General features: G+C 40.4%; 1 protein-coding gene across 14 annotated transcripts in view; it reads right to left on the bottom strand.

Annotated features, from left to right (window-relative positions):
- GJC1 (gap junction protein gamma 1) overlaps positions 1 to 18,982 on the bottom strand; it is a 40,935-nt gene that overhangs the window by 20,756 nt on the left and 1,197 nt on the right. For 3 of the 14 annotated variants that reach the window (XM_059148704.1, XM_059148703.1, XM_059148711.1), the window contains exon 1: positions 18,608 to 18,843. The exons of 6 other annotated variants lie outside the window; for them this stretch is intronic. The gene's annotated coding sequence lies outside the window, so the exon portion shown is untranslated. Of the gene's footprint in view, positions 1 to 1,768; positions 1,957 to 18,126; positions 18,558 to 18,607; positions 18,846 to 18,982 lie in introns of those variants that run through there. 5 more of the 14 variants (XM_059148707.1, XM_059148715.1, XM_059148714.1 and 2 more) reach the window with 5 other exon arrangements.

The following is an 18,982-nucleotide window of genomic DNA, read 5'->3' as shown; positions in this document are numbered from 1 at the left end:
AGGAGTAGCGGAAGCTAACTAGAATCATCTGTTAAAGTTTAAACATTTTAGAGTATAGTAACACTACAGGGAAACACTTTACTTTTCAGTTTATCTGATTCATTTTTTCCACTGCAAGCTCTTCACTATTATGTTGGCCACAAAAAACAACTGTTAATCTAAAAATATCACTTTAATATATATATATCTTTGGAAATGACTCTCTAGTACTCATGTTAAAAAAGCTCCCAAGGGTTCCAGATCAATAATTAAAAAACCCAGTAACTTGTCCTTTGTCAATCTTTAGTCTTACTAAACTATTATAACCAGGAAATTTAAAATTTTAAAGTAGGTAGTGCTATTCTAAATGTTTTGCAAATCCAACAACGAAGTCCAAATGGATCAGAGCCAAGCTTTAATCTCCTTCTAATTTAAAAAAAAAAAAAAAAACCCAAACCTATCATAAGCCAGATTTTAAAATCTTAGTTTCTTTTTAAAATAAAAACAAAGTCCAGGATGAACTAAAATTAATTTTCTAGAATAGTCATTCCTAATGTTGAATTTTATGAAACCAAGATGAAATAACCACTGAACTAGGAGCCAAGAGATTTTAACAGGCGCTTCAGGAGTATTTCTTTCCATTTTTTCATTTGTAAAATAAGTGGAGAATATCAGATGATTTCTAAGGTCCTGGCTATTAACACTTGATGAAAATCACCTCAGGCAGAATAAAAATTAAAAAACAAAAAACAAAAACAAAACCAAGCCAACCATCAAATTATGTGGAATTCAGATCTCTAGGGAGCAAGAAAGAGGTGAACTAACTGCAGTGAAATTAACAATGATAAGATGTCAAAGTGTCAAGAAGGCACTTCCCCAACAAGTCATCCCAGAAAATCTGTGGTTAAATCAAGCTAAAAGATTTCAATACCGACTCACCATGATTCTAAAATATTAACTATCTGGGTATCCCGGGTCACAAGCTGAGCAATCCACTAAGAATCGTGCTAGTGACTCACACTCCTGAATGAGACTGCTTTATGTACAGAGACAAGGAATCAATTAAAGGGTTTACAATGAAGTTTTGTTCAACTGGAAATGTTTTAAGTGGAAGTTAATTCTGCATGAGCGGTAATAGATGTTTAATAACTAGCTAGTGACAATTTCCAAGCAAAAGCATTATGGCAGTTCACTAGCAAACAGTAATCTATGTATTACAAACATAAAAACAACTTGTTTTCAAAAGAGCTCTTGGCTATGGACAGTATTTGAGAAACACAATATAATTTGTTGTGAGTCGAATTATAAAACCTAGTAGAGAGAATGTAGTTTGAAATCTTGGCTCTGTTAACCAACAAGGACACAAAATACATCACTGTGGGCTGAAGTGTCAATTTGTGCTGGCAAAAAGCCACTCTATTTGAATCTAAGAAACTTCAGGAACCAGCTGGAGAAGTATGAGTAACCTGGGAATAATGCATTCATTCACATCCTAAGTGGTACTATCTTCATGTAAAAAAGGACAGTATTGGTACACTTGCCCAAAACAGCTTGAGTTTAGGTCAAATCAACTGTCTGAATAATAATCACTTTAGGAGAATGAACACCTCTAAGACAAAACAAAAAATGTGTAACATTTCCAGTATGACTAGGTTCACAGCATAAAATTTGCAAAAAAAACAAAAAAACCACACACACACACAAAAACCCACAAAAAAACCCTATCATCCACTAATGGTGAGGGCAGTCTGGTATAACTTCTCTGGAATGTACTGTGGTTAATACTTACTGGGAACTTTAAAGTGTTTACATTCTGGGGTGCCTGGTTGGCTCAGTCAAAGAGCATGCGACTCTTATCTTGGGGTCGTGGGTTCAAGCCCCACGCTGGGTAGAGACTACTTAAAATAACAACAACAACAACAACAACAACAACAACAAATAAAAAAAAAAACTTAGAAAAAAAGAAGAAAATATTAAGGTGTTTATATTCTTTGATCAGTAACTTCACATCTAGTAAGTTATCTAAAATAAATGACCAATGGGCGCCTGGGTGGCTCAGTGGGTTAAGCCACTGCCTTCGGCTCAGGTCATGATCTCAGGGTCCTGGGACTGAGTCCCGCATCGGGCTCTCTGCTCAGCAGGGAGCCTGCTTCCTCCTCTCTCTCTGCCTGCCTCTCTGCCTACTTGTGTTCTGTCAAATAAAAAAAAAAAAAAAAAAAAAAAAAAAAATCTTTAAAAAAAAAAAAAACAAAACAATGTTAAAAAAAAAAAAATAAAATAAATGACCAAAAATAAGACAAATTTTATGCAATTTAGGATATAACCTCATGACAAAATACTGCACAACTACTATAAATATTGTTTTAGAGTAGAAATCACAAAATTCAAATGTATACAATTCTCTAAAGACAAAAAAATAGACTAGTGGTTGCCTAGATCTGAAAGGTATGGGACAGGGGGAAACAGGGAGTGATCCCTAGTAAGTAGGGGGGTTTCTTTTTGGACAATTAAAATATTCTAAAATTAAATTGTGCCATGGCTCCCCAACCCTGTTAATACACTGAAAATTTTGAATTGTACACTTTATTTTTATTTTTTTTAAAAGATTTTATTTATTTATTTGACAGAGAGAGATCACAAGTAGACGGAGAGAGAGGCAGAGAGGCAGGGAAGCAGGCTCCCTGCTGAGCAGAGAGCCCGATGCAGGACTCGATCCCAGGACCCTGAGATCATGACCTGAGCCGAAGGCAGTGGCTTAACCCACTGAGCCACCCAGGTGCCCGAATTGTACACTTTAAATAGGTTACTGTACAGGGCATGAGTTATATCTCACTCAAGCTATTTAAGGTATTTTTTAAACATCTAGATACCAGTGAGGAGATGAAAGTAACCAAAATAGGAAAATAGGGCCTGGAAAAAATACCAGCCAAAGTGGGGGCTTACTGCTTATAAGCTAAAGCTATGGAGCTACCAGATGGTTATATCCTCTTTTTTTTTTTTTTTTTTAATTTATTTATTTGGGGCGACTGGGTGGCTCAGTCGTTAGGCACCTGCCTTTGGTTCAGGTCATGATCCCAGAGTCCTGGGACTGAGCCCCGCATCAGAATCCCAACTCAGTAGGAAGTCTGCTTCTCACCTTCCCACCCACCCTGCTTGTGTTCTCTCTCACCATCTCTGTCGAATTAATACATAAAATCTTAAAAAAAAAAAAAAAAAAAAAAAAAAAAAAAAAAAAAAAAGATTTATTTTTTGGGGGGAGAGCATGCTCGCATGCAAGTGCAGGAAAGGGCAGAGGGAGAGACTCTTCAAGTAGACTGCCTGCTCAGCAAGGAGGACGAGCTGGGGCTTGATCTAATAACCCATGAGATCCTGATCGGAGCCAAAACCAAGAGTCAGAGGCTCAACCAGCTGAGCTACCCAGACACCTCAAGGCTTTCATATCTTTGACCTGGATGTTTATGTCAAGTCTGAATTTTTACAAATTTTTTTTTTTTAAGATTTTATTTATTCCTTTGACAGAGACAGTTCAGAAGTAGGTAGAGAGGAAGGCAGAGAGAGGAGGAAGCAGGCTCCCTGCCAAGCAGAGAGCCCGATGCGGGACTTGATCCCAGGACCCTAAGATCATGACCTGAGCTGAAGGCAGAGGCTTTAACCCACTGAGCCACCCAGGCGCCCCTTTTACAATTTTTTAAAATTAAATTATTTTAAAGATTTTGTTTGAGAGAGAAAACACCAGCACAAGCAGGGGGAGGCAGAGAGAGAAGCAGACTCCCCACCAAGCAGGGAGCCTAATATGGGACCCTGGGATCATAACGGGAGTCGAAAGCAGACCCTTAACTGAAAAAGCCATCCAGGTGCCCTGATTTTTTTTTTTTTTTTTAATTTTTGACTGAAGTGGAAAATAACTAGAGAAAGGTGTATAAATGTAAGCATGAAGTTCAGTGAATTGTCACAAACCGAACATACGCCTGTAACCAGCACTAAAATCAAGAACATTACCATCCACCTACAGCCACAATCATACCTAAGGGAAACCACCATCCTTCCTCCAACAGTAAGTTTAGCCCAGGGATAGTTGTTTGTTTTAAGAGACTGTCCTATGAACTTTGGGTGTTCTGCAGCATTCCTGGTCTCTTCCAGTTGTGGCAACCAAAGATGTCTCTACACATTGCCAAATCCCCCTTGGGGTACAATATTATACCACATCCACATTAAGACACACTTGTTTACCTGTTCTTTAACTTAATGTAAATGAAATCATACAAAATGGGCTTTCTTGTATCAGAATCAAAAAGAATATAATCTTTTGTGTCTGACTTCTTTTGTTCAGCATCTATTGAGAGTCACCAATTTTACTAAACCTAAAGCTCTAGTCTGTTCACTCTCTTCTCTTTACTATATTACTATTGTGTGAATGTATCACAATGTATCCATTCTACTGCTGATGGGCATTTGAGCAGTTTCCAGTTTTGAATATTATGAATAATGCTACTATGAACATTCCATGTATGTCATCTGGTGAATCCGTGTATGAATTCCTGTTGAATACCTAGAAGCAAACTGTCATGTCAGCTTCCATAGGTTAGTACTTTTCCAAAGAGGGTTGTATCAATTCACATTATTTCTTGTCTCCTTTTTGTTCACGTCAGCAACTAACTATAATATATATAAATTACTATATATTATAAAATATATATTATATATTTTTTGCAGGGGAGGGGAGATGCAGAGCAAGAGAGAGAATCTTAAGCAGGCTCCATGCCCAGTGCAGAGCCTGATCTCAAAACCCTGAGACCAGGGGCACGTGGGTGGCTCAGTGGTTAAGCCTCTGCCTTCGGCTCAGGTCATGATGTCGGTGTCCTGGCATCAAGCCCCGCATCGGGCTCTCTGCTCGGTGGGGAGCCTGCTTCCCTCCTTCTCTCTGCTTGCCTCTCTGCCTACTTGTGATCTCTGTCTGTCAAATAAATAAATAAAAATCTAAAAACAAAAACAAAAAAAACCCCGAGACCATAACCTGAGCCAAAATCCAGAATTGGACACTTAACTGACTGTACCACCCATGTAACCCAACATTTAAATACTATGGAGTCAGATAATCTTATTGGCTGAATAAAGCCTGTCAATTTGTGACCTGTTTATTTTTTTTTTTTTTTTTTTTTTTTTTTTTTTTAAAGATGTTTTATTTATTTGACAGAGAGAGAGAAATCACAAGCAGGCAGAGAGGCAGGCAGAGAGAGAAAGAGAGGAGGAAGCAGGCTCCCTGCTGAGCAGAGAGCCCGATGCGGGACTCGATCCCAGGACCCTGAGATCATGACCTGAGCCGAAGGCAGCGGCTTAACCACTGAGCCACCCAGGCGCCCTGTGACCTGTTTAAAAAGAATATTTCATCATGTGGGAAAATGCTCCTATGTAGCAGAGACAAAAACCAAACAAAAACCCTCCAGTAATAATATGTCTGAATGGAAATACACCAACATTGACAATGGCCTTTGAAAAATTTCTATTTGCTTTTCCGTATTTTCTATAACAAACATGTAATAAAGGAATTGGAAAAGCTTTTTTCTATACAACAAAAGCCCTGAAGGAAATTTAAAAAGTAGGTCAGGGCACAAATTTCATATTTGCACACATTCATAAAGACCTAATTAAGTAATGGGTATATCACAGAAAAGTGTTAACTATCTCATAAAACCTTTGATACAGTTACTACACCCCCCGGCAGAAAGGGGTCTAAGACAGAATTTGCATAAAATTCCACTCCAGAGTAAAACAGAGTCTAGAAGGTAATTCGTAATTTGTAAGGATATATCAAAAGATAGCACTATTCTTTTTTTTTTAAGTTTTTAAAAAAGTTTATTTATTTAAGCAATCTCTACATCCAACATGAGGCTCAAACTCATGACCCTGAGATCAAGCGTTAGGTGCTCTACCAACTGAGGCAGCCAGGCACCCCAAAAGACTAGTATTCTGACACGATGTCGTATATCCCAGCTTACTATATCATAATATTGCTCTTTACATTCCTTTAGAAACACTATAAAATCATTAAGGGGTGCCTGGGTTGCTCACTTGGTTGGGTGTCTGACTTCAGCTTGGGTCACAATTTTGGAGTCCTGGGATGGAGCCCCGTATGAGGTTCACTGTTCAGCAGGGAGTCTGCTCCTCCCTCTCCCTCCAAGCCTTCCCCCTGCTCATGCTCCCTCTCTCTCTCTCAAATAAATAAATAGATTTTAATATGGTCCAGAAGCATATGAACATATCCAACAGTCCCTTTAAATATACAGTTGTTGCCATTGCTATCTGCTTATTGAATGTCTGCTACTGAGTATTTGGAAAGAGCTACCTTATTTGGGGAAATTATTATTAAAATGCCACCCAAACTTAACCAGTCTCCATTATTTCTTTTTTAAGATTTTATTTATTTAAGAGAGCGGGATAGCAAGTGAGCATGCACAGGAGCAGGGAGAGGAACAAGCAGACTTCCTGCTGGCTTGGTCCTAGGACCCCGAGATGGTGACCTAAGCCGAAGTCAGCTGCTTAACCAACCAAGCCACCCAGGAGTCTCCCAGTCTCTATTATAAGTGAGTTCTAGTAAATCTTTATTTGACATGTGAAAATGTTATAAAACTCATACTTTCTGTCCTAATCACTCCACTTCATTTTTTTCTCCTTCATATCAAGGATTCTTCTGTTGGGCTAAGAATATGCCCATGAGATTCAGTATAAACCCAAGAGATTTCTCCTGAGAGAAAATACTAAATGCTAACATGCTGATTATTTAAAACAAAATCATCTATTACTTTAGGGCTTTGAAGATTAGCTAAACTGGAATCTAATAAGACCGCTATTCTGAGCACAGATTTCATCTCCCATTTTCCTACCTCAAAAAACCATGCCAGGGGTCCCTGGGTGGCTCAGTGGGTTAAAGCCTCTGCCTTTACCTCGGGTCATGATCCCAGGGTCCTGGGATCGAGCCCCGCATCGGGCTCTCTGCTCAGCAGGGAGCCTGCTTTCTCCTCTCTCTCTGCCTGCTTGTCATCTCTCTCTGTCAAATAAATAAATAAAATCTTAAACAAAACAAAACAAAACAAGACAAAAAAACAAACAAACAAAAAAAACAGCAGTTTTCTGTGGCACATAAATAAAATACAGCAGGGAATTTTTTCTTTTCTTTTTAAAGTAAGCTCTAGGGGTACCTGGGTGGCTCAGTGGGTTAAGCCTCTGCCTTTGGCTTGGGTCACGATCTTAGGGTCCTGGGATCGAGCCCAGTATCGGGCTCTCTGCTCAGTGGGGAGCCTGCTTCCCCCTCTCTCTATCTGCCTCTCTGCCTACTTTGTGATCTCACTCTGTCAAATAAATAAATAAAATCTTAAAAAAAAAAAAAAAATCAAGGGTTGCATGCCTCACTGACTGAGCCAGCCAGGTACCCATAGGAAATAAACTTCTATTAAGAGCATTCTGGGGCGCCTGGGTGGCTCAGTGGGTTAAGCCGCTGCCTTCGGCTCAGGTCATGATCTCAGGGTCCTGGGATCGAGTCCCGCATTGGGCTCTCTGCTCAGCAGGGAGCCTGCTTCTCTCTCTCTCTCTGCCTGCCTCTCCGACTACTTGTGATTTCTCTCTGTCAAATAAATAAATAAAATCTTAAAAAAAAAAAAAAAAGCATTCTGGGGGCGCCTGGGTGGCTCAGTGGATTAAAGCCTCTGCCTTGGGCTCAGGTCATGATCCCAGAGTCCTGGGATCGCGCCCCACATTGGACTTTCTGCTCAGAAGGGAGCCTGCTTCTCCCTGCCTCTCTTCCTACTTGTGATCTCTCTCTGTCAAATAAATAAATAAAATCTTTAAAAAAAAAAAAAGAGCATTCTAGTGGGGTTTTAGTCTGTTAAGCACCTGCCTTCTGGAAGGTCATGATCCCAGGGTCCTGGGATCAAGCCTCATGTGGGGCTCCCTCGGTGGGGAGTCTGCTTCTTCTCCTCCCTCTGCCCTTTCCACAAGCTAGTACTCTCTCTCTCTCAATTAAAAAAAAAAAAAAAAGGCATTCTACTATGGGTTCCAAATGCTAAGATGGGGGTGGTGCTGGCTGGTGGAGCCTGGGACTCTTGATCTTGGGATAGTAAGTTTGGGCCCCACACTGGGTGTTGTAGAGCTTTTTAAAAAGAAATGTAAGGTTGATTTAAATTTCTCCCTGAACTAGTAACCATAATGAACTGGTAATCAAAATAAATCTAATCAGTAGAATGCTTTGCAAGGTATGTATATATAATTTCCTCCCCAGGACACATCTCAATCATAAACATATTTTGCCGCCCTCTTTTCTGAGTTCAAGTAATAGGATACAACGGCTTCAGATACACAATTCAGTGAAAGAACCGAGATGCTCCCCCAATTCCTAACAATCTTTCCAAACTCAAAAAACAAAACAAAACAAAAACCAAACAAACAAACAAACAAAAAAAACAAAAACCAAACAAAAAAACCCCTATTCCTAAGTAATTCTGAGAAACGCACATCTGCTTGACCTGCTCAACCTACAATAAATACAAAGCTTTCACACTACTAAATTGGAACATTAAGGTCAAAGCAAGCTAGTTGAGTTAGACACACAAACAACAAATTCCCCTTCAGAAAGTATTATACGGTTTCTCTCATGAAACATTCTTTATACAAATCTAGATAGGCTAGTCAATCAGGTCTCTTAAAAAGAGATCCCAAGATGACCTGGCTGGCTGAGTCAGAAGAGCATGCGGACTCTTGATCTTGAGGTTGTGAGTTGGGAGCCCCATGTTGGGTGTAGAGATTACTTAAAAATAAAATCTAGGGCATCTGGGTGGCTCAGAGGGTTAAACCTCTGCCTTTGGTTCAGGTCATGATCTCAGGGTCCTGAGATAGAGCCCCACACTGGGCTCTCTGCTCAGCGGGGAGCCTATTCCCCCCCCCTTGTCTGCCTCTCTGCCTACTTGTGATCTCTCTCTCTGTCAAATAAATAAAATTGAAAAAAAAAAATTTTTGTAAATGCTTTGAAGACTGAAAACTGGGCACCTGGGTGGCTCAGTTGGTTAAGCAACTGCCTTCGGCTCGGGCCATGATCCCAAGATCCCGAGGTTGAGCCCTGTATCCCCAGCATAGCAGGGAGCATGCTTCTTCTCCCTCTCCCTCTGCTGCTAACCCCTGCCTGTGTTCTCCTGCTCCTTCTGTCAAATAAATGAATTAAAAAATCATGGGACGCCTGGGTGGCTCAGTTGGTTAAGCAGCTGCCTTCGGCTCAGGTCATGATCCCGGCGTCCTGGGATCGAGTCCCACATCGGGCTCCTTGCTCGGCAGGGAGCCTGCTTCTCCCTCTGCCTCTGCCTGCCTCTCTGTCTGCCTGTGCTTGCTCTCTCCCCTTCTCTCTCTGATAAATAAAAATCTTAAAAAAAAAAAAAAAATCTTAAAAAAAAAAAAGCTTAAAATATTACATATTCTTAGATACAAAAGCCATCATAAAATATTAGTTTTCCTTAAACTGATCTAAGATGTAATGTAATCTTGATTTCTAAAAATGCCAATCAGATTTCTTAGGAAGCAGACAACCTGATTCTAAATTTAACGTGAAGGGGTGCCTGGCTGACTCAGTCAGAAGAGCATGTGGCTTTGATCTGGGGGTTGTGCATTTGAGCCCACATAGGGTGTTGAGATTCCTTAAAAAAATAAACTTAAATAAATCAAATAATGAATAAACACATTTAATATGAAAAATAAAGTTAAGAATGGTTGGGAACTTTTTCTTTTTTTTTTTGAGATTTAATTTACTTATTTGACACAGAGAGAGACAGCCAGAGAGGAAACACAAGCAGGGGGAGTGAGAGAGGGAGAAGCAGGCTTCCCGCTGAGCAGGGAGCCTAATGTGGGGCTTGATTGCAGGTCGCTGTGATAATGACCAGAGCCAAAGACAGTAGCTTAACAACTGAGCCACCCAGGCGCCCCCATTTGGGAACTTTTCTTAAAGAGTAAGAAGGGCACACAAGCTTCTCTAGATATAGATTATAAAATTAATCATTTTAAAAGGTGGAACTGGCAAAAAGATTAATAGATCAATGGAATGGAACATAACACAAAGTCCAAAAGATCAAAATACAACTGGAAATGTAATGTATGAAAGGTGGCATTTCAAAGCAATGGACAAAACATGGAATATTTAATAAATTGTAATAAACTACCATAGGTAGCTCTCTGGAAAAAATTAAAGTTGGGTTTTTAAATTCCAGATGACGGGCACCTGGGTGGCTCAGTTGTTAATCGTCTGCCTTGGCTCAGGTCATTATCCCAGGGTCCTGGGATACAGCCCTGCATGGGCTCCCCGCTCAGTGGGAAGCCTGCTGTCCTTCTCCCACTCCCCGGGCTTGGGTTCCCTCTCTCGCTCTCTCTCTCGTCAAATAAATAAATTCCAGATGAATCAAGGATTTAAAATTAAAAACAGGGCCCCTGGGTGGCTCAGATGGTTAAGCATCTGCCTTCAGCTCAGGTCATGATCCTGGGGTCCTGGGATGGAGCCCCACAGTGGGCTCCTGGCACAGAGGGGAGTCTGCTTCTCCCTCTCCCTCCCTATGCTCTCTCTTTGTATCTCTGTCTCAAATGGATAAATAAAATCTAAAAAACAAAACAAAACAAAACAAAACAACAAAAAAAAACATGTACGGAGGGCTTACTAATACGCCAAGCACACCTTTAAAGAAATAAAAATTAAATTAAATTAAAAACAATGGCAGTTAGAAAAAGCCATGGACATTTTTTCCCTTGATAATCTGAGTAGAGAAGACTTCTAAAATGATACAAAAACCTAAAGGTCAAATGAAAGAAATGACAAATTCAATTATCCAGTGTAATTTTTGGAAAGCAAAAAAAAAAAAAAAAAAAAAAACCTGTAGAAAACTCAAAAGATATACTGTATGCTTAAAATGATTTGCAGCTCTCAGAATAAAAGGCTTTATTTCTCTAACACATAAAGAACTCTAACATCAATAATAAAAAAGGGTGCCTGGGTGGCTCAGTGGGTTAAGCCTTTGCCTTTGGCTCAGGATCATGACCTCAGGGTCCTGGGATTGAGACCCCACCCCCACCCGCCTCTCTGCCTACTTGTGATCTCTTTGTCAAATAAATAAATAAAATCTTTATAAAATAATAATAATAATAAAGACCGCTCAATAGAAAAATGTGTAATGGATAGACAGAGGTCTCAGAAAAAGAAATATAAATTTTTTTAAAAAAGATTTTATTTATTTGAAAGAGAGACAGTTAGTGACAGAGACAGCGAGAGAGAGCACAAGGGGGGAGAAGAGAGAGAAGCAGGCTCTCACTAAGCAGGGAGCCCCACATGGAGGTTGATCCCAGGACCCTGGGATCATGACCTCAGCCAAAGCAGATGCTTAACAGCCTATGGTGCCCCAGAAATAGAAATGTTTTTTAAGGATATGAGAAGATATATAATTATCACTTGTAATTAAAGACTTACAATTAAAACTACACCAACATACTACTTTTTATTTATCCAATTGGAAAAAATTTAAGAAGTGACAGCCAATCACTGACAAGGAAGAATACAGAATAGGGTATATGGTGAGGTGAACTGGTTATATGAAGAACACACACTCTTTTTGACCCAGTAATTCCAATTCTGAATGTTCATCTAATAAATATGCTTACATACATAGAATATTCACTGTAGCACTGTTGATAATGTGCTGGAAAAAATTTAAAAGTCTATCTGGAAGGGATTGGGTAAACAAATTACAGCACATCTGGTAGTCAAAAAGTAGGAGACACATTTATCTCTAATGATAGAAATAAACTAAGATATATCAGCCAACAATTCAGGCTGTAGAACAGTGCATATGTATGCTACCATTTATGTGTATGTGTGGAGAATTACTGAGTCCATGGATACCTCCAGAGGAATTCATAAAAAAGGGTAAATAATAATTGCTTCAGCAGAAAGAAAATGAGTGAGAAGAGAATAAAGGAAGACTTACTTTTCACTGCAAATCCTTTTATATCTTTGGGATTATATAATACCTAATACATTACCTACTCCAAAAAAGGAATTAAAAAAAAATTCTTTCATAAAGATTTTATTTATTTATCTGACAGAGAGACACAGTGAGGAAGGGAACACAAGCAGGGCAGCAGCAGAGGGAGAGAGGAAGCAGGCTTCCCGAGGAGCAGACAGCCCAATGTGGAGCTCAATCCCAGGACCCCGAGACCACGACCCAAGCCGAAGGCAGACGCCTAATGACCAAGACACTCAGGTGCCCCCGCAAAAAGCAATGTTTAAAAAAGTCTACAGGGGCACCTGGGTGGCTCAGTGAAATGGGTTAAAGCCTCTGCCTTCGGCCCAGGTCATGATCCCAGAGTCCTGGGATCGCACCCCGCATCAGGCTCTCTGCTCAGGAAGAGGGGAGCCTGCTTCCTCCTCTCTCTCTCTCTCTGCCTGCATCTCTGCCAACTTGTGATCTTTGCCTGTCAAAAGAAAAAAAAAAGTCTACAAAGTAAAATACTCAAGTGCAAAACTATCAACATTGGCCGTAATGTATAAACTGTCCCAGTTTCTTGGGACATTAATTATACTGAAGCTTGGCCCAGCAAATAGGAAGAAGAAATGAAAATCAGAACTAGGTACAGAATGTCAAAGAAAAAACCTAATCTTCAATTTCTTTATTACATCTGACAGCCTGCCTAAGCCAGCTATGATTATTTTCCTGGAAGGCAAGTGTACCCATTGTGTATATTACACCAGTGGTGACCACTCTATTTCTGGTCTACTAAAACTACTGAAGATTGCTTAGGCCATGGCTATTAGGAAGTTTACAACAATAAATATTTACTAAAGAACTAACACTATATTGGCATATAAGACCAACAGAGCAAAAAACAACATAAAATAATGAGGCTTCTTTTCTTTTTTAATAAAGATTTTATTCACTTACTTGAGAGTGAGTGGGGGAGGGGCAAAGGGAGAAGGAGAGAAACTCAAGCAGTCTCTGCACTGAGCTCAGAGCCTGATGTAAAGCTCAATCTCACGACCTAATCATGACTATGCTCAAATGACTGCACCACCCAGGTGCCCCAATAACGAGGCTTCTAATTAGAATAACAAAAGCTTTGTCAGAAGTTACTTTGCTACTATCAGCAATTATAAATAATTAGTAAGCACTCAATTAATTGTTGAATACAGATACGAACTACGAGCTAGGTGCTGTGATACTGGGCTGCCCAAGACAGTTATTACTCCTGACTTTATGAAATATACAGAACAGACTAATGGTGAAATAGGCATTATACAAATAATTAATCAATATTGTGATAAACCCTATAAAAGAGAAGTGCAGGGACACCTGGGTGGCTCAGTTGGTTGGATGACTGCCTTCGGCTCAGGTCATGATCCTGGAGTCCCGGGATCGAGTCCCGCATCGGACTCCCAGCTCCATGGGGAGTCTGCTTCTCTCTCTGACCTTCTCCTCGTTCATGCTCTCTCTCACTGTCTCTCTCTCAAGTAAATAAATAAAATCTTAAAAAAAAAAAAAAAGAGAGAAGTGCAGCATACTATTAACTGAATCTAGGAGGATCATAAGATTTCTCCACAAAACTGCTATTTAAGCATATTTTGAAGAACTGAGAAGCTGCCTTCCAGGCAGAAGAATTAGCTACTACATGTCCAAAGGCCTTGGGTGAGCTTTGAACCTTTAAGGAATGAGGGGAGGGGGGCAGGGAGGAGGCGGGGGGGGGGGGGATCAGCAAGATCAGCAAGCCAGACCACTCATAATAAGAAGGTTAAGTACAAAGACATGACGCTGGAGGAGTAAGCAAGGCCAGATCACACCTTCTTAAATGAAGAGGGAAAGTCTTCAATGGAAAACAGAAGTCTTCAGGTAAGTGACTTGGTTAAATTTGTTTTATAAAGACAATTCTAGCTGTTCTGAGAAGAAAAGATGAGGATATACTGCTTAGAGCATATATGTATGTAGTAAAAGTACAAAGAAATGCAAAGGAGTAATAAATTCAATTAGTGGGGCACCTGGGTGGCTCAGTTGGTTAAGAACCTGCCTTTGGCTCTGGTGGTGATCCCAGTGTTCTGGGATCAAGCCTTGCATCAGGCTCCCTGCTCAGCCAGAAGCCTGCTTCTCCCCTCCCACTCCCTCTACTTGTCTTCTCTCTCTCTCTGTCAATTAAATAAATAAATAAAATCTTAAAAAAATAAAAATAAAAATAAATTCAATTAGTAATTACCTCTGGCAAGGAGGTCTACAATGGAGGTTGGGGAAAGGAGGATGCAATCAGGTGGGGAAACACCTGAACTTCACCGGCAATATTTTATTTTCCTAAGCTGCACGGTGGTTATGTTAAGTATTTATTGTAGTATTATTTATTACTTTTTCTATCTTAAATATCTCATACTACCCCCCCTTTAAAAACAAGAGTCAATGTGGAAAGACCATTTATAATTGACTGTAATAATCCGAGGGAAAGGTGACCTAGACTAGAATGGAGAGACTAAAGGTAGAGAAAAATCACAAGTCTGGCCTCAGTAAGTTGTTGATAGAGCCACTTAATTAAATAGTACAGTGAAGAAGGTCTAGGTCTGGAGCCAAGATCAAGAGGTCAGTCTGCGCATCTCGAGCAAAGTGCCTCTTGAAACTAAGTACAGATGGTGAGTAGGCAGCTGGGATCAGAAAAGAAGTTTGGGAGGCAGACAAAAATTTGGGAATATTCAAAATACATATTGTAACTGAAGCCACAGAATGGATGAAATCAGAGTACTAAGACTTGAGAAAGTCCATCAATTAAATATCTGGTGGGGGGGGAGCGAAATAAATAAATAAATAAATAAATATCTATATCTGGTAGAGGGGCACCTGAGTGGCTGAGTCAGTTAAGCGTCTGCCTTCGGCTCAGGTCTTGATCCCAGGCTTCTGGGATCAAGTCCCTCAATGGGCACTCCGCAGGCAGCCTGCTTCTCCCTGTCTCTCTCTCACATGAATGAATAAAATCTTAAAAAAAAAAAAAAAAAAAAAAATCTGGTAGAAGAGGATGGCAGGCGGCGGCCAAGGGGACTTGAAGGAATAGCCAGAGAGCAAGGTGGTAAAATCAGAAGCCAGGAGATAAAGAGTACTTCAGGAAGAAATTTTTGAACAGAAATAAACACCTATTGGGATGCCGGGGTGGCTCAGTTGGTTAAGGTGTCTGCCTTCCACTCAGGTCATGATCTCAGAGTCCCGGGATTGAGCCCTATGTCTGGCTCCCTGGGAGTCTGCTTCTCCCTCTGCCCCTCCCCACCTTGTGCTCATCACATGCAAGCTCTCTCTCTCAAATAAATAGATAAAATAAAATATTTTTTTAAAAAGATTTTTATTTATTTGTCAGACAGCACAACCAAGGAGCAGCAGGTAGAGCACGCAGAGGGAGAAGCAGGCTCTCCACTGAGCAAGGAGCCCAATGCAGGACTTGATCCCAGGGTTCTGGGATCATGTGAGCTGAAGGAAGATGCTTAACTAACTGCACCACCCAGGCACCCAAGTAAATATAATCTTAAAAAGTGGAAATAAAAATAAAATAAAATAAACACCTATTCTGAAATGGGCATTTAGGAACCTGAGGTTCAAGATTGAGTCAAATAGAATTCCCTAAAAACAGAAAGTTCAGATCTACCTTATTCTGAACACCCCCCCCCCCAAATGTTATAACCCAGTTAAGTAACAATAAACTCAGTCAAAACTGATAAATCATACAAAGATGTAGATGAAAATAATCTTTGTAACTATATAAGACTTGAACATCCAGTTTAGAGATTAAAGGAAAATAGGGATATATGAAGTTTATTCCATTTCTATACAGAAAAAACAAAAATTTACTCCAAAATCCTGAACATTTCTTTTGTTTCAAATATTTCTGAGAATTTCCAAATTGCTAAACCTTTCATCATGTTAAACTGCAAACATTTTGAGAGCAAAAACCACATAGCATTCATCTTCAGCATCTTACAGCATTCTCAAAAATAACTGAATGGGAAAAAAAAAAAAACCCACAAAAAAAACTTCCTTAAATGAATGAACAGCCACTGAGTACTTTTGTCCAAGTTGTGCTGATGCTATAAGCAATACAGATCAAAAGTACAAACTTTAACTGAGGGCTCTACTCATTCCACAGAACACTTCTTTTCTCAGAAATAAAATGGTTTCTGCAAAGAGATCTTGTCCTTGTCCTAGGGGGGAAAAACACTTTGGGCAACATATTCCACACACAGGTTTCAATGACAAACTTGAAGGTTGTCAACCCCTACAATGTTTCCAAAATTCAAGAATGTACTACTACAGTATGCCAGCCAGCCAGTACTGTCTGGTCATTCATTCTAAAGAGCAGTAGAAAATAGCAATGCTCACACTTAAAAGAATAAGTCCTTATATTTCCACAAAAACTAAACTCATCAGTTGCAGTAGTTATGTCTGAAAATTGTTGGCACTTAGCCGATATCAAAAGTTCTGAACTGTGTTTTAGGTTAATGATATCAACTAAAATCTATTACCATATGTATTCTCAAAGAAATGGTCTAAAAAAAAAAAGTAATCCCGTTTTTCTTTGCCTAAATTTCTTTTCAGATATTTTGGATAGAAGCCACACATGTTTCTATGCAACAAGCACCAATTATTAAAAATACATACATTTGCAAATTAAAAAATAAAAAAAGAAAGCACCGGTTTGGAAATAAAGTATACTCCCAGTTGCACTAACTATCCAGACTAATGAGAATGGGGGGGGGGGCCACAGCTCATTTATTCTGAAATGTGAACAAACCTCAGATAAAAAGCCCAACTTCTTGGAACTCATCTCTTTGCACTGAATTAGGCATAGAACAAACTATTCATTTATTAAGACTATGATACTCTAGATTTTAATTACATATTTTGTATTCTAGGATCCCAATTACTAACTTTATAGGAGAGCCTGGAGTTAGGGTTGTGGTGCCGCTAATCAGAGACAGACCCTCTATTCCTTCCCTTTTGCTAATTTACACAAATATAAAATATGAATAAAAATATTAAGGGGAACAGTATTTAAGTAAAATTGTTATGTTGAAGATATGTTAACTTCTTAAATCCTGGGGCGCCTGGGTGGCTCAGTGGGTTAAAGCCTCTGCCTTCGGCTCAGGTCATGGTCCAGGGTCCTGGGATCCAGCCCTGCATCAGGCTCTCTGCTCACCGGGGAGCCTGCTTCCTCTCTCTCTGCCTACTTCTGATCTCTGTCAAATAAATAAATAAAATCTTAAAAAAACAAAACAAAACAAACTTCTAAAATCCTTTAGAGTGAAGGCTGAAAGTCAATTCTACCTTCATGAACTGAATTGAAAGTCTCTGGGTCCTTAGTTTTTTTTTTTTGAGAGAGAACTGTGGTGGCTACCTGGCACAGACAGAAAACCAATTCTGAAGTCACACAACCCAAAAAAGAAGCTAAAAGCGTTGGCTTTTAGAAAGGATGTTTCAAAGGCTCTGGAAAACTGCACAACAGTTTAAAACAAGTGGTAGACAGTATCAAACAACTACAGATCAGGACAAATTAAAAAAAAGAAAGAGCTTTCATATGGCTCCTATGTATTCTCTTCAAAATGCCCTTTCCTTACAACACTCTGCTCACAAAGATCTGGCCAACACTAAGACCACAGCTTTTTACCTTCTACCCAGAAGGGTCGGTGCATTTCTTCAATTCTGCCATTATACAGTACTTAAGAAATCTAAAGCAACTACAATACACTATGCTAAATTCCAAAAAAATAAACCCAACAAAACTCCTGGAAACGTGGTAACTACAATTCACAATACATTTAATCAGAACCTTTGGAATTAAGTTTATTTTTCTGCATTCTTACTCTGAATAATACCTAAACCCTCTTTAGGGGGGTAAAGGATTTGATCCCTAAATTACATTATTAATCCCCTTTTCTACAGATACGTTAAGTAGTCGAGATATGCTGTTTCTCCGTTTATCAGAAATCAAAATCCCCTTCATGTACACAGTTTGATTTTTATAGCGTTTTCCCATATACTCACTTCCAAGTATACACAACACGAACATATAATTTTAGACTAATCAGGCGCAAGATGACGCTTATCCCAGAACTTATTCTACCTTGATTTACTCGATTCCACCAAGTCCGGTCTTGAGGCTAACAAAATAAAGCGTGAGCACAATGAAATCTGGAGCATCGCAGGTTCTCAATGAACAAACATTCCTTCAAATCATAAATACGAACACGCCCGCTTCGCAAAGAAAAAGTAATCCCAATCTTAGAAAACAATCGCAAGGGAAGGGAAACAACCCAAATTCTAAAACACACATTCACGTAAAGCCTTTCAACTCAAAGCTCCAAACGCAGCCACCAACCACATAATTGGCTACAATCGCAGCTTTAGCGCCTTCTCTTCATTTTGAATCTGCAGATCGAAGGGAAAACAAAACAGTTGTCCAAAGTTTCACGCAGCGGAGGTGAAAAAAAAACATTTTAAGTAAAGGGAACATGTAAATCAGGAGGCGACCGCGCCATTCACCGCCCCCCCGCCCCGACTCCCTCCTTCCAGCCCTCGAACTAAATCTTGTCTCAATCACTAACGGGAGGCAGGAGTCCCGGTAGCGGTGTTCGAGGAAGGAGTCAAACGAACCGCACGCCGCCGGGAGAGATGTCAGGGGCCGAGCGTCGGGAGACAAAGACCAGCCCGCGAAGCGCCCCGGCGGCGAGGGGCGGCCCCGGCGCGGCCCTGCGCCCCTAACCGCCCCGACGAGTTGCGAGCACCGCCGAGCGCCGCCCAAGTGCGCGCCCGGGGTCCTCCGGGCTCTCCGCCCGCCCAGCGCGGCCCCCGCCGCCCGGGCCCACCCCCGGGCCGTTTCCCTCCCAATTTGGGAACCGCGCGCCCAGGGACAAAGAGGGAGGGCGCGCAGGGGGCAGCGGGCGGCCGCTGGTCAGACGCCCCTCCGGGATCGGCGGGAA

The sequence above is a fragment of the Mustela lutreola genome, chromosome 15 (genome assembly GCF_030435805.1).
Source record: "Mustela lutreola isolate mMusLut2 chromosome 15, mMusLut2.pri, whole genome shotgun sequence".
NCBI classification, from domain to species: domain Eukaryota; kingdom Metazoa; phylum Chordata; class Mammalia; order Carnivora; family Mustelidae; genus Mustela; species Mustela lutreola.
Note: the sequence above shows the minus strand (reverse complement) of the source record. Positions and strands in the feature narration are given on the sequence as shown.